Source organism: Theobroma umbraticum, unplaced genomic scaffold (genome assembly GCF_002168275.2).
Source record: "Theobroma umbraticum cultivar Fairchild unplaced genomic scaffold, ASM216827v3 scaffold_44.0, whole genome shotgun sequence".
Taxonomy (NCBI): Eukaryota; Viridiplantae; Streptophyta; class Magnoliopsida; order Malvales; family Malvaceae; genus Theobroma; species Theobroma umbraticum.
In genome coordinates, this window is record NW_018397255.1 from 13,058,422 (window position 1) to 13,074,070 (window position 15,649).

A 15,649-nucleotide genomic window follows, 5' to 3' on the forward strand; every position below is an offset into this window, starting at 1 on the left:
TATTTTTATATATGGGAATAAGAAAATCTCGGTATAGTCACTGCAGTGGTTATTGATGAGGTAGAAATATTCAAATATTGTTTTTGGTCATATGAGGCTTGTATTTGGGGGTTTAGATGTAATGCGTCCTACGGTTGCAATTGACGCGATACATCTGAAAGGTACGTTTAAGGGTGTTCTGTTTGTCATTGTATGCAAAGATGCAAACGAGTGCGTATATTTAGTTGTGTTTGGCATTGGCCATGTTGAGGATGAAGACTCGTGGATGTGGTTTCTTAGCAAGCTGCGTGATGCGATTGGTTGTCCTAAAAACACTATGTTCATTTTTTATCATCATCTTAGCATTAAGAAAGTAATCTAAAATGCATACCCGAAAGCGCACCATGGTTTATGTAGTTACCACTTAAAGAAAAACTTTAAAAACAAGTTCAAGCGCGATGATGTTTCTATTATTTTCACCCTTGCTCGAGATTGCTATAAGATTTTCGATTGCAACAGACATATGAACCATCTCAAGCAGATTCACATGGGAGCCCACGCTAACCTTATGAGACTAAGCCTTGAGAGATGAGCATGTGCACGTTCATCTGCTAGGCGATACCAACTCATGACATCTAACATTGCATAATGTGCTAACTCATACTTGAAGCATGTAAGACAAATGCCAATCACTATTTTGATCGAGTTCATCAGAGACATGTTCTAGTGTTGGTTCCATGACTGGTATGAGAAAGCCGTCAAGGTGACCACATCGCTCAACCCTTAGGTTGCCAAGTAGTTGAGCAAATGGTTTACTGATGCACATCGCTTTGTAGTTAAACCTATCAATCGAGTAAAGTTTGAAGTTAAAGACAGGAAAATGGACAGACTTGTAAACTTGTCGAAGAAGATGTGTTCATGTTGTGAGTTCCAAACAGATTTACTACCATGCAGCCATGCCATTGCAGCAATAAGGTTAGAATATCTTTATTTCTTATTTGAACCCTAATTGACATAGCATTTTCATTATGCTTGAACATTGAGTTCATTGTATTTTTCAGTAAATGTAAACATGAAGCCGTTTGAATTCTATGTTGAGTAGTATTAAACAACCATTTCGGTGAAGGGTTATGTAGGGTCCATTCTCCCGGGAGGGCATCCTAGTGACTAAGACATCTCCCCTCATGTGAAACAAATTGTCGTGTTGCCACCACCTTGGCAAGACTAAGTGGGAAGACCTAGGAGGAGAAGGATTCCATCTGCTAGTGAAGGTAGTCAAGCACGGAGATGTTCACAATGCAAGAGGTATGGGCATAATAGACAGAATTGCCCATCCCCATTTGTAGTTCCATCTGCACCATCTCCAACTCAATCGGCACCTCCATAAGTGCTACAACCGAAAGCATGTTCAAGTTGCAGACAAACCGATCACACACGCAACAACTGTCCAATACAAAGGACAATGTCTGAAAATATAGAGTGTCTTATGGATGAAGACAGCTTGTTAGCCTAACTAAATGTGTAAGCCATGTGCAATACCTTTTCTCAGAATTTCCTTTTGCAGTTTCTTACATTCATTTATATTTTGTGTTTATTAGTTTTCCCCTGTAGATGAGTGTTTATTTTTTTATTAATTTTTTTGATATATTATTTGATTATTCATTTAATTTTGTCTATAGTTTTGAGCAGTGAATAGACTTGTGAAGTCCTTATACTGTTCGAGTAGATTATTATTGATATGCTTATTAATAAGCTAAATATTTAATTGTAAAAGATTTAAGATGTTGAAAATACATATAAATATTTTTTACTTAATTATTTAATTATAGAATATGCAAATTAATTTATCATTTTGGCAAAAATTAAGTTTGAATTCTCCTTTTGAAAAAAAATAAATTTGTAAAAATTTTATATCTAAAGTCAAATTTAGATGAATAATTTGTATTATGTTAAAATAAAATAATATAAAATGAATAAATAATTTCTTTCTTCTTCTATTTATAATAGTAAAGAAATTTGAAGTTGGTTATTTAACTTAGCTTTTTACTTGACATAAGGCAAAAATATGTTGATTTAGTGTTTTCTGATTAAAAAATTGAAAAATAGAGATATGGAGTTACCGATGATTATAAAATTAATTTTTTGTTCTGACTTGCTTAATTTGGACATGACAAACCTTTGATTACAACCATAGAATCTGAGTTCCACCATTGCAATTATTTATTCATTTTTCATGTTTTTATTTTGTTTAATATTTTAAGTTATATTTTATAAGTTGAAATTGCCTAGATTAAAGACTATATTCATGGTTGATAAAGTTAAATATATTTGTTAATATTATTTCCATCTTATCTTATAAATAATTTTTTTGGGTTTTGAAATGAATAATTTAAATTTAGTAAAATTTAATTGTGGTATTTGAATTAAAATAAAATCATTTTACAAGAAATTTTGAGTAAATTTAAATAAAAGGTAACTTCAACAAAAGTTGAGTAATTTCAAATGAATGTGTATTTGTAAATTGTGAAAGTTGTAACTAAATGGTTAAAAGACCTGGAAAGTCTCTGTAATCGCCTATTTTGTTCAATTTAGTCCTGTGACTGAAAACCGAATCGAAGCAGTTTAGTTTCTTGATTTTGAAAATTTCTCTAATTTAGTCCCTTGAACAGCGAACGTGCTGTTGACGTTGCAAACTTGGTTAACATGGCAACGTATGTGTAACTGGTCAAATGATTTGATAGTCCCACATTATTGCATATGCTGATGTGGCGGTGCCACGTCACTTGATGATATGACATGGAAGTGACACGTCATATTATCAGATTGGGTATGGCTGCAGTACAAGGACTAGTGTGAAAAAAATCTCAACTTATGAAGATGAAAATGAGCAAAAAAATATATATTATGCTAATAAAAAAAATGCCACATCACCGTTTTGATCAGATGGTGTGGGGGTTGAGATTTGGCTTTTAGGTTTCATTTCTCCTTAACCTTGATAATTATCCTTAAACAGTGGCTAAACCCCAAACCAACCGTTATCCACACCGGAGCCATTAACCTTTGAAATTTCAACCACTTGAAATCGAGATAGAACAAAAAGATGGGAGTGAAATGCAACCTATATACTAAACTAAATCGATATTGAAACCTAGGCTAAAAATTAAACCTAAACCTGAAATCGAGAAAGCAGATGGGTGAAAGCTTAGGAGAAAAAAGAAATTCAAGAAAAGGAAGGGGAAAGAAAAAGGAAAAGGCTACTGGTCTGAAAGAGCGTGGTACAAATTCAAAATTTTGATGATGAATAGTATTAGGTTCTGTATTTAATGTTTACTGATATAGGGTTTTATTGTTTAACTTTTTATTGTTGCTAATGTATTTGTTTATAGTATTAGGCTATGTTTTTAAATGTATGCGGATTTGGCATTGTTTTTTAATTTGTTATTGGGGCTGATATGTTAGATAAGACAAACTATAGGCAAAAAGTAATACACTAGCAATAATTGGATTCAATTTCCAACTTTGGTAGATTATATGACTTTATGTGGGTACTGTATGGTGGTTAGGGCACATAATGAGGAGTATGATGTTGTTGGTAATAAATTATCCATTTTGAACACATGGTTGACAACAATATCCTAAAGTGTGCATAAAACATTATAGTGTGACCCTTCAAACATACTGATAAATGAAATTGACATATGAGGATATGATTGGAACAAAATTGATTGGATTTAGTATTTGTTTTGATCTGTTTACTTGTAACTTTTAATTGGCCATGACTAAGTCTATATGTCGTTGAGATGTAGTATATTCTTGTATCTATTATTTTGATTACTTTTTTTCTACATTATTACTGAGCATTCTATTCTCCACACCCTTAATTGGCACATACAATATTAATGTTCAATTCATGGTCAGATACTAGATATGTCTTTGTTTTAATATATGTTGATTGGGTCTTTCGAATTTATCACACAGATAACAACCGCTTTCAATTATGCTTTCATCATGGGGGGATCTTAGTTCGTGAACCCAAGTTTGCATATAAGAGCGGGAAGAGAAAGATGGTTGATATACCGGATATTGATAACATATGTTATTGGACTTTATTATAGATGGTAAAGGGTTTAAAGTATGATATAGGATTGACTAAAGGCTTATATTATAAAGATGGGAATGCTTTGAGAGTAATTTTAGATGATTAAAGTGTGAATAGTTTGTACAGATTACTTAAGAAGAAGGGTCTTTTTGTTGTTTATGTTAAGCATGGGGAGAATACTCAACATGGTACTCCAATGCCTGAATCAGTTAATGAGGATGTGGAGTTTCTATCATCAGATAATGAAGTTAGAGATGAAGAATGTTTAAATGAAGATGAAGAAGGTTTAAATGAAGATTATTTTGATACAACATGGTTAAGTAATGAAGGGGATGATGAGCTTGCAATGGCTAGGGAGAAAATTAGAGAATTTAATGCAAGTAGAAATAGGTTGATGGCTGTTGCATCAGAGGAATTAAATGAGGAAGGGCCATCTAAATCAATAGCTGTAGGTCTATCAAAAGGTATTGGACTCCAATTTAAAGCTGTTGGTGGATCATCTGAAGCTACTGGATGCCCATTTAAAGCTCCCAGAGGCCTATTTGAAGTTGCTGAAAGCCAAGTTAAAGCTGCTAGTAACCTATCTCAACTTGTTGGAGGCCAATTTAAAGCTTATGGTGGCCTTTCCGAAGCTACTAGAGGCCCATATGAAGCTGTTGGCAATGATGGAGGCTCGACAGTTGGCCCATGAATAGCAAAACATGATAGTGATTATATTGACTCTAGTGACCTAGGGAGTTACATTTTTACAAGCTATGGGTCTGAAGTTGATGTAGCACAATGGGTTTGGTCAAGTGGACCATTTTGTACTTCCGATCATTTGATATCAAACTTCTTTGTGGGTCAATCTTTCAAGGATCCGGGAGATTTCAAAGCTGTTTTGTTTGAGTATAGTATGGCTAAGCAGTTTTTTATCATTTTCAAAAAAAATGACAAGGTCAGAGTTAGAGCTAAATGTGCTGAAAGTGGATATGAGTGGGAGATACTAGCTTTAAAGTACGAGAATGATAACTCCTTCAAAGTGAAAGCCTATCTCGAAACATACAATTGTCTACCTATAATTAAGAATAAGAGAGTGACAATAGAGGTTTTTGCTAATAAGTTGAAAGATGATATTATCAAGATGCCATTCTTAAGGGCAAGACAAATCATAGTGTTGGCAAGAAAATAGCTAGGTGTGGCAATTGGTTTGACAAAGGATAGAAGAGTCAAGTTATCAATGACGAAGGAAGTGCGAGATAATTATGTAGAAGAGTTTAGCAGATTAAGATAGTATGTCGATGAGTTTTTACAAAAAAATGAAGGGTCAATAATTAAAATAGAAGTGGAAAGGTATGCACGAGATGAGGTAGTAGTTTTTCATCAAATATATATCTGCATTGAGGCATTGAAGAATAATTTTTTAAAAGGTTGCTGACATATATTTGGATTGGTTGTTGTTTCTTGAAAGGGTTAGTGAAAGGACAGCTTTTAGTTGTTGTGGGCCGAGATGGGAACAACCAAATATTCCCTCTTGCATGGGTAGTGGTTAATGGTGTCGAGAACAAAGACAATTGGAAATGGTTTTTAAAGCTCTTATGTGTTGATCTGGGCATCGAAGATGGAATGGGATGGACCATCATCAGCAACATGTTAAAGGTATTTTTTTTAATAAATTAGTAAATAAGATTATTAAATGTTATGTACTGTATGTATGTTGTGTATCATTTGTATGAATTTAGTGTTTAGCTTTTACATTGAAATAAATAAACACATGTTGGAAATTATCTCAACATTCTTTTCCACCATGGAAAACATAAATTTCAGCTCTAAAACTGATGCATAGGCTACCATCTGTGCATGAACTTTCAAAACAGTATGCTAATTGTCCACAATTAATCTTTAATGAATATCTTCTCATTATTAACCATATTTATTTTGTTGTTGTAGGGTTTTTTAAGTGCTATGAGTGAGCGTTTTCCTTTCATTGAACAACGAATGTGTGCACGACACATCTATGCAATGTGGGGGAAGAAGTTCAAAGATAAAGACTTAAAGTTCCAATTTTGGTGCTGTGCTAGATCCCTAAACCAACCAGAGTTCAAGAAGTAAATGAAACTTCTATGCGCCATGAATAAGGTTGTATACACTTACTTGAATGAGGTTGTTTACAATCACTTGATGTCAAGCATCTTTCTCCGATTTCTCCAAGTGCAATGTTATTGAGAACAATATGTGTGAGACCTTTAATGGAGTAATTATAGGAGCAAGATGCAAAGTAGTCAACAGCATGCTTGAGGATATTAGACTTGATGTCATGAGGCGATTGGTTCAAAATAGGGAATATGGCATGAAGCGGACTATTGAGTATGGCCCTCGTATATTCATGAAATTGCAAAAGTTTATGGAGGTGGCAGCAAAATGGGAAGTGGATTTGAATGAGGCCCATTTGTATGAAGTATTTTCAAAAGATTTTGAAAAACTGGTAAGGGAGAGTTACACAGTATCTTTGCAGCATGGGACATGTATTTTCAAGCTTGGGACATGTACTTTTTGAGACATAAGTGGAGTACCATGTCAGCATGCCATTAGTGCTATCTATTATGAGGGAGAGGACCCTACAAAGTATTTTGCAGATTATTTTAAAAAGACTAAATACCTTAAGGGCTATGAACAACTACTCCATCCTGTTAGGGGCCCGATGTTTTAGCCTAAAGAAGATGTGGAGGTTGTCTTACCTTCACATGTAAAGAAATTTGCTTGACGATCGAAGAAGGAGAGGAGAATAGAAGAAGGTGAAGGGCTAAAGAAAAAGATGTCAAGGGTGGGAAGGATAATGAAATGCTTGATTTGCCAGTAAGAAAGACACAATAGGTCAAATTGTCCAATGCATCATGTAAGTGTAATCTATTATGTATGTTGTTGCTTGATTTAGTTATTATTTATATTACTAGTTATTGACTTTTTTAAATGTTGATGTCTAGGGTCAAACAAGCATAGAAAAAAGTCAAAGTCAAAAGAGAAGATCTGAAGTTACTGAAAGAGTGACTAAAGCTGTTACTGGTGCATTAAGAAAAGCTACTACTACTACACCAAGTGAAGCTGTTGTTGGTGTAAATGCACTTCAGACTAGTGCAAGTGAAGGTGCTACTAGGTCCATTGCATCAAAGGCTATCAAGAAGTGGAAAAAATGAGGGCAAATAGTAAATGAGGTTTACTAAGAAAGTGCTATTTATGGGAGTGATTTCCTTTATTTTAGGGAACAACAGATCGTTTTGATAAAAGCTTTTTGTGATTTGTACTATAACTTGGGCTTGAAAATGTTGGAAAGATGATGGTTGAATTTGCATAATGGTTCTTATTGGTTTTCATTTGGTTGATGTTCACATTTTCTTAAGGTTGACTTATAATTTAGGGTGTACAGGGGTTTAGGTTGTTTTATAAAGAGACATATGATTGATTTTCATTTTTAAGGGGTGATTGTCACTGGGATTGTGTTTTTTGTCCTAAAAGTCTAACCATCTTGGTGTTGACTTCAAACAGCATTGTAATATTCATTGAATGGAATTGAAATTTTTAAGATTTTTTACTTGTTAAAAAACACTTAATAATCTGGAAAGTCGATTACTTATATTTTCGTCCTCATACATTGAAATTGCTTTAAAGTAAGTCCCTATATAGAAATTTTTTTTCCACTTTAGTCTTTTTTTTCGTTGGGAGGAAAATTTGTTCTTTAGGAAGAAGACTAAATTGAACTAAGTGGAAGAGTACAGGGACTGCCTCGATCTTGTTGACATCTTGTCAACCATATGGTGTAATTGGTAGATGTTGACGACATCTTGTGGTGACACATTGAGTGGAAGTAGAGTCATGATGTGACACGCTGACTTGTCTAGTATTGTAGGGTGACACGTCACGTTCCAATTGTCATATGTCAATGACATCTTGTGGGGGCACGCTGAGTGGTAGCAAATTTATGGAGTGACACGGAAAGTGGTAGCAACTTTATAGGGTGACACGCTAAGTGGTAGTAGATTTATGGTGTGACACGCTGAGTACTGGCAGATTTATGGCGTGACATGCTGAGTGTTGGCGATTTTATGGCATGACACGTTTTGTGGTAGCAGATTTAAGGTGTGACACATTGAGTGGTAGTAGATTTATGGGGTAACATGCTGAGTGGTAGCAGATTTATGGGGTAACATGCTGAGTGGTAGCAGATTTATACCATGACATACTGAGTGCTAGTAGATTTATAACATGACAAGCTAAGCGCTGGTAAATTTATGACATGACACACTGTGTAGTAATAGATTTACAACGTGACACGTTGAGTGGTAGCAGATTTGTGGGGTGACATGCTGAGTGGTAGCAGATTTAAAGTATGACATGCTGAGTGAAAGTAGATTTATGACGTGACACGCTAACTGGTAGCAGTATTGAGGTCTGACACGCCATGCCCCAGTAAGTGACACGACACATGGTTCTAGTATTATTTCTAAAATCACCTTATAAGGAGGGCTATTTCTCACAATTTACTCTTGATTTAATTTACTTTAGCTTCTGATCATTCAACCTACTGTGTCTGAATTGAAAAATTCATATTTAATATGTGCAAATATTATTAAAATTAATAAAATTAATTGTATCCATAAAAAAATCTACATACAACTCCGAATATGTTAATGGCAGATGGGTTTAGGGTTCGTTCTTTAAACTATTGGTAAAAATTTTCAGAGATATTGATGACGCATATTAGAAATAATATTTTGCTTAAATCTGAACAGTTTCAATTACAAAATATCGTCAATGTACTTTATGGTGAACATACCGCAGTTGACACTATCATTCTGACGATGCATTTTTATCTTTTGGCAAATGAATTTTCAATGGCATCGGCATCCAATCTCGTGTCTTCTGGCGCATTTCATTGAAACAACCGACTTTGTAGCAGATCATTGGGATTATTGTTGTAAGAGGTGTCATCTAAGCTGTACACACGCTGTTATCCTTAGCAACTAAAGTTTTTGTGAAGTCCACCACCTTGATTGACCACCTGACCAAGTTGATCTTCGTAATCACCCAATGCCCACCCACATTGCAAGGTGCAAGGATGAAATCGACATCTTTCCCTTTTTTATCATATGTCTACCTCTCACCCTCCACGTACCCTCACAACTCATTTGGAATTTCCATCGTGGTAGGCGATGTAGAGCATATGAATGGTGTCCTATGAAACATGTATACATTAGCGTACACTTTATGCAATCAAGAACTTTGGTATTTTTAGAATTGAAAGATTTGCAAATAAATTTACGAAGAATATCGTATGAACAACGCATGCACGGATGTTGTATAGTTTCGACTTTGGCCTTGCCATTCAATACAGAGTATGCTGAGGCATGCGTCTATTTGTTCACTTGTCATTTCCTCTTTGGGGTCCTCTAATGTTGAGAAAAAGTTAGCCCATTGATCCCTAAAGATCTCGACATTACGCTTACACATGTAATAGAGTGAATTTCAAAAAGCTTGGTGGATTAATGTTTCATTCAAAAATAATATTTGCAATATTATATATGAGCTTACCTTGCACGCTCGTCTTTCTTGAAAGCTTCGTACCCTTCCACTATTTAGTTCTTAACATCCTGCTGGCCCACTAATGCGTTGACAACTAGGCTTGCCATGTATTTGCTAGCCATTTTGACCCATGCCCATTCAGTTGGGTCTGAAATCAGTGCTTCACGATGATCGATATCAGAAAACTTTGGTGACGACACTCGTGCTGCACTACCTTCAGGAGTGATCTAAAGAAGATGGCCCCCTTCAGCCTGAACTGATTCAAGGTTCCCATTCCCTCTTACTGTTGCCTCGATTACTACATCAATCCTAGGAAGATGGTCCCCTTCAGCCTCAACTAAGTGAAGGTCACCTTCCCCTCTCGCAGATGGATCGATAACTGAATCGACCGTAGGAACATTTTCTCTGTTAGCAACAACAACGCCATGGTGCATGTGAACACTAGGTTCATCATGTTGCCCATGATCAGCATCATCGCGGTCATCACCATCATTGCACAATAAAGCATTGCCCTACAGAATGAGATAAATTGGAAAATCCATTAGCTCATAAGATACCATAAACCATAAATCAAGAATAAAAAATTAGACTACACCTGCTAAACGTAAACCACCAATATATGAGCGAAGATAGAATAATGTACTTGTGATTTTAAGCCATTTAGGATCCGACAAATGATACAATCCTCCAACGTTTGCATTCCGATCGTCAATGATTGAATTGAAGCCTTCAACTCCAACATGTCTTTTTCATGCCTTCGCATGATCCGTCGCAACTGAAGTCTCGTGACTACTCTGTTATTGACTCTTGTCACATAGGTCAACTGCAATAATATATATTAATGTGTTATTCAATAATTATATATGTTCATTGTTGAACATTAACTGTTAAAACTTTAATATCTTTACCAGTGACTCGTTAGCACTGTGCGGTTGAGTCAGGCTAATTAGTCATTAAAGAGCCGTTGTTCCCTCTGTCAATTGTAATAACAAAAATTACTTTGTTACTTGATAAATATATGTGGAAATGATGAACCCAACTGTTGGAACTAATCTTATCGATGGCTCGTTAGCATTGTACGTCTAAAGAGAACCTTTCGGTGGTTGTGGAGCTATTGCCGCATCATCCAACTACAAACACAGATATGTTATTCGATAATCACATATGGAATTGTTGAACACAAACTGTTACAATAGTCTTTATCTACTGTTCACTTCCATTGCCATGGTCATCTTTTTCCTCCATCAACTCGAGGCCCGACAGCTCATCCATTTTAGTAGTGGTAGTGTGCCTCCACTTCATGGCACAAGTGGCTCTTTTCTAGTTCAAGTTTTTCCTCTTTTCCTTTGCACCTAAGCCCTAGTCCGCCCGATCCTCCATCTGCCCAATTGGCATGTATTGGTGGCCATTGGATCATGAGACATCGATGTCCACAAAATACTCCCGTTTGGCCTCATTTGAGGTGGGCTCTAAGGTCCTGACGGCCTAAAACTATAAAATAGGGATTGTGATTAAATTTTAGAGAAAATTATTATACAAATTCACAATAGAAATTAGTAACTATTCACTCACATGCTTACATGACTCTAATTTCTCAACTACCTTATAGAAGTCTTTTGGCTTCTGATTGCATTGTCATTTGCACATACATAGGTAGACGTTGTCCTTTGGAGTAGAGGGGGCAACTATTTTCGTAAGGTCGGAATTGTCTCCATTGCCCAAAACTGCAAGTCAAATGTAACCATTATTAGATCGTAAATGATAAACAAGTGCAACCATAAGTTATTATGCCAAAAGGAAAATGAAAAATGTTACGCGACAGTACTTGTGTCACCCACGTGAATCCGTAAATGTTGTACCGTAAACTAGTATCTTTTTGCAAGTTTGAGGCAAGCACTTCGAACCCCTTCAAAAGGTAGTCCAAGGTCAGCCTCCAAACATAATGACCTTATGGGAAAACATTCCAAGCATCGATGTCCTCCACCAATAAAAAAAGCTGAGGCGTTACCTGTCTATGGTAGTCTTGACCAAATAAAATGTTATTCACGATCAAGACGAGTGCCATCTTGGTCGCGTCTCTTAGTCATTGAAAGTTGCCTCAGCAGAATGTATAAAACAACCACTGCAGCTTAATGCTCTGTTGCTCGTTCCTGTATCTTGCATGAATTTTGTCTGCAATAACCTCATACGGTTGTGTGAACACATTGGGCATTCGACCAAACTTCAGTTCGGTGATAAGGCAGAACCCTTGTTTTGATATACGTGCCTTGCTTTTACCAATGGCAAACCATAGCTCATGCTCTATTGAATCTATCTTAATAATTAGACGAATCATGATGTTATGCAAGAGGCTAGCACAAAAGTAGTCTTGTGGATATTTGTCCAACAACATTCTGAAGTACACACGCTTAACTACATGGTACTCCTTTTTCTCTTGGAGAGTCTTGTTGATGTAATGCAGTTATGACAACTTGCAGTGGGTGTTAATAGAGACATTGAACGCCCATTTTTCCTTTAGCAAAATAAGTAAACTGTCAAGATCCTAATACTGTTTGGACTGCATCTGCAAAACATAGTACACATGCACGAGTGAATTAACTCATAATGTGCAACAAGGTATACTGAAGAAACAAATAAATGTTGTTACATGCCATGCATATCAACTGAAATATTGTTACACGCCATGCATATCAAATAAAATGTTATTACACGCCATGTGTATCAAGTAAAATGTTGTTACACGCCATGCGTATCAAGTCAATGTTGTTGCATGCCATGCATATTAAGTCAAATGTTGTTTTACGCCAACGCTGACATGTTAATCACTATAATAATTACTGCTTCCTTACACAAACTGCCTTAAATACCCAATATAAGGAGATGCCAACATGGCCTGTGACACGCCAATCTATATAACTATTGACTCCTTACACGAATTGCCTTAAAATAACCAATGTCGTGATACGCTAAAAACCCCAAAAACTAGTTAACCCACTGCATGCCATATCAAATGTTGTAGTTCATGTTACATAATATGTAGATGCGAACCCCATTCAAAACTTTGGTACGACCATAAAAACTGGGAAGAAAACAGTTTACACTAAACATAACAATTGCAAAAAGGAAAAAACACAAACATATCAAACAAACCCAGTAAAAAATTAATGAACAGAAGAAAGTTTTAATTTCAGACTGACTGAACTCTTCACTGATAATCGACATTGTTGCTGTGGTGTCGTTAAGCTTGCAATGAACGAAGTCGAACACTCTAGTACCTTTAGGAATGAGGAATGAATCAAACTCTCTAAGTTCCTTCACACAGAGATTTGCGAATTCTGAAAAATATTTAATTAAAATGAAATGGCCTTATAATATTCATTTATTCATTTCATTCATTCAATGGAAATCTAATCAGTTTCCTCGTTATTTGCCTGCTTTTTTTCTTTTTATTTCAAACCATGTTGTGTCACATGTTCAAGTCATGTCGTCTCACACACTCTAAACCCTGACATGTCATAGATTCCCTTCATGGCATGTCATAGATTCCTTCCATGGCGTGTCACAAACTCTGAACCCTCTTATGTCACAGATTCCCTCCATGACATGTCACAAATTCTGAACACTATCGTGTCACAGCTGTGTCACATATGCTCACCATGTTGTCTCACATATTCTCACCATGGTACGCCACATTCTCATACTGACGTGTCACATATTCTCACCATGTCTTCTCACACATTTCTTCCGAGTCATGTCACATATTCTCACCCTACCGTGTCACATATTCCCTCCATGGCGTATTAGAAACTCTAAACCCTATCGTGTCACACATTCCCAACATGCCATTTCAAGCCACATTCTCACACTAGTGTGTCACATATTCTCACCAGGTCATCTCACATATTCCCTCCAAGTTGTGTCACATGTTCTTACCTTGCTATGCCACATATTCCCTCGATAGCGTGTCATAAACTCTAAACCCTGCTGTTTCACAATCGTGTCATACATTCCCACCATGCCGTGTCACACATTTCCAACATACCATTTCATGCGACATTCTCACACTGGTGTGTCACATATTCTCACCATGTCATCTCACATATTCCTTCCGAGTCGTATCACATATGGCTTACTGTAGCACAACCATTTCATGCTTTGGATTCACATCTTTCTCTTTTTGATTCACCATCATATCATGAATTTTTGGTTTCACATCATTCTCAAAGCTTTTGATTTATCACGATCGGTTTCTCGTTCGGTTTAATATCATTCTTCTCATATTATTTGCATGCCATGCCTGAAATATCTGAAAAACCTTCTCATGTAACATTATTTTGTTTTGCACCAGCTTCGCGAAAAAAAATAGATGTTTTTCACAAAATTATATGTTCACAAATTCTTTGCATATTTATTTCCCTATTTTCCACGTGTTTGAGAGTGCGTGTCGATGAAGATGTCTCATTAAAGGCATTTTTGTCTCAAAATCTATTCTCGTGATTAAAAACAGTAAAAATTATCTAGAAGCATATTTTAAAAAACACACTATTTTTAAAGGTTAAAAAAATTTTTTCCCTTTCTTTTTATTTCTCCCTTTAATTAAAAAAAATAAAATTGATTCTCCTAGATCTAAAAGAAATTGAAACCCAAGAACTATTTCTCTCCTCTACCAATTATTTCTTCTCAATTTTCCTTCCCTAATTCTTTTCTTTCCCTATTTTTTTCTCTCTCTCTCTCTCTCTCTCTTTAATTAAAATAGTTTTTTTAGAAACTAAATTGATTATCTTAGATCCAAAAGAAATTGAAACCTAAGAACCTAAGAACCCAAGAACTCAAGAACTATTTTCTCTCCTCTACCAATTATTTCCTCTTAGTTTTTCTTCCCAAATTCTTTTCTCTCCTTTTTCCCTTTTTTCTTTCTATGTGTTCTTTTGCCTTGAAGCTTGGCTATATTTACAGCCAATGTGTCTTATTCCTTCTCAAATATCTTGAGTTTAATTTAATCAAGTTAATTTCCCTTCATATTGTCAATTTGATTAGGATTGGTACAAACATATTTTTTTTTCATATTTATCTCCTTTCACTTTTTTTTTTAAAATTCAATACCCAAACTAAATGGGGTGTCTATAGTTGTCCTTTTTTGCATATTTCTTGAGAATCAGGAATTGTGCAAAGACGTAGATACCATTTAGCAGAAAAGATAATTTTCCAAAGATAAAGGTCCTTATCTAAAATGAGGTTACATAAATTTAATGAAGGAATAAACTCCTCATATTAGAGTTAGGCTATGTAACTTTAAAAAGAATAAAATCTTCATCTAGAATGAGGCTACATAACTTTAAAAATTTAAACAAATATCATCTTTAAATGCATATGACACAAATTGCAATCATGGTATGCAAATGCTTAAATACTATGATGTGTTATGCATCCATATTTATGGTTTTTTAAAAGTCCTCAAATTGCATTGTTTATTCCTTGTCTTCTTTAATCATATCATGGCTCATTTTTGAAATTTTTCATTTCGTTGAACTCTTTTTCTCTTTTGAATGCTTTCGCTTTTTCATCACCAAGAGATTAAAGTCATTTTGTTCTTTATCATTCATCACTAATTGCTTTCTTTTTCAATGATTTCAAAGTATGACATTAATCCTCTATTCATTATCATGTCAATTTAATGTCAAATACAATGCACTTTCAAATCTCCTCAATTCATGGTAAAATGGGAAATTTATGGAAAATGGGTAATTGGGAAACAATGTATCTTATTGAAGTTCTAGGGAAAATTACAATCGAAAAAAAGAAATGTAGATTGAGATAGCAAATTTGTATCTAAATAATGAACACTTAAACAATTTCTAATTGATTTAACATTCTTTCTAGAAAAAAACTCATTCATTGATATCCTTGATTTTTCTAGTGCATTTGATCAAATCTTGCGTTTGTCTTGCCAACTACTTTTGCGAACGTCAATGCTTGCCCTCCATTCTATGTGTCTCTTAGATTCATATCTAGATC

General features: G+C 35.2%; 1 non-coding gene across 1 annotated transcript; it reads left to right on the forward strand.

Annotated features, from left to right (window-relative positions):
- Positions 1-2,092: 2,092 nt before the first annotated feature.
- LOC149527668 (small nucleolar RNA snoR8a) lies at positions 2,093-2,185 on the forward strand. Its single transcript, XR_016350824.1, has one exon. It is a non-coding gene; the product is annotated as a small nucleolar RNA snoR8a (small nucleolar RNA).
- The last annotated feature ends 13,464 nt before the right edge of the window (positions 2,186-15,649 follow it).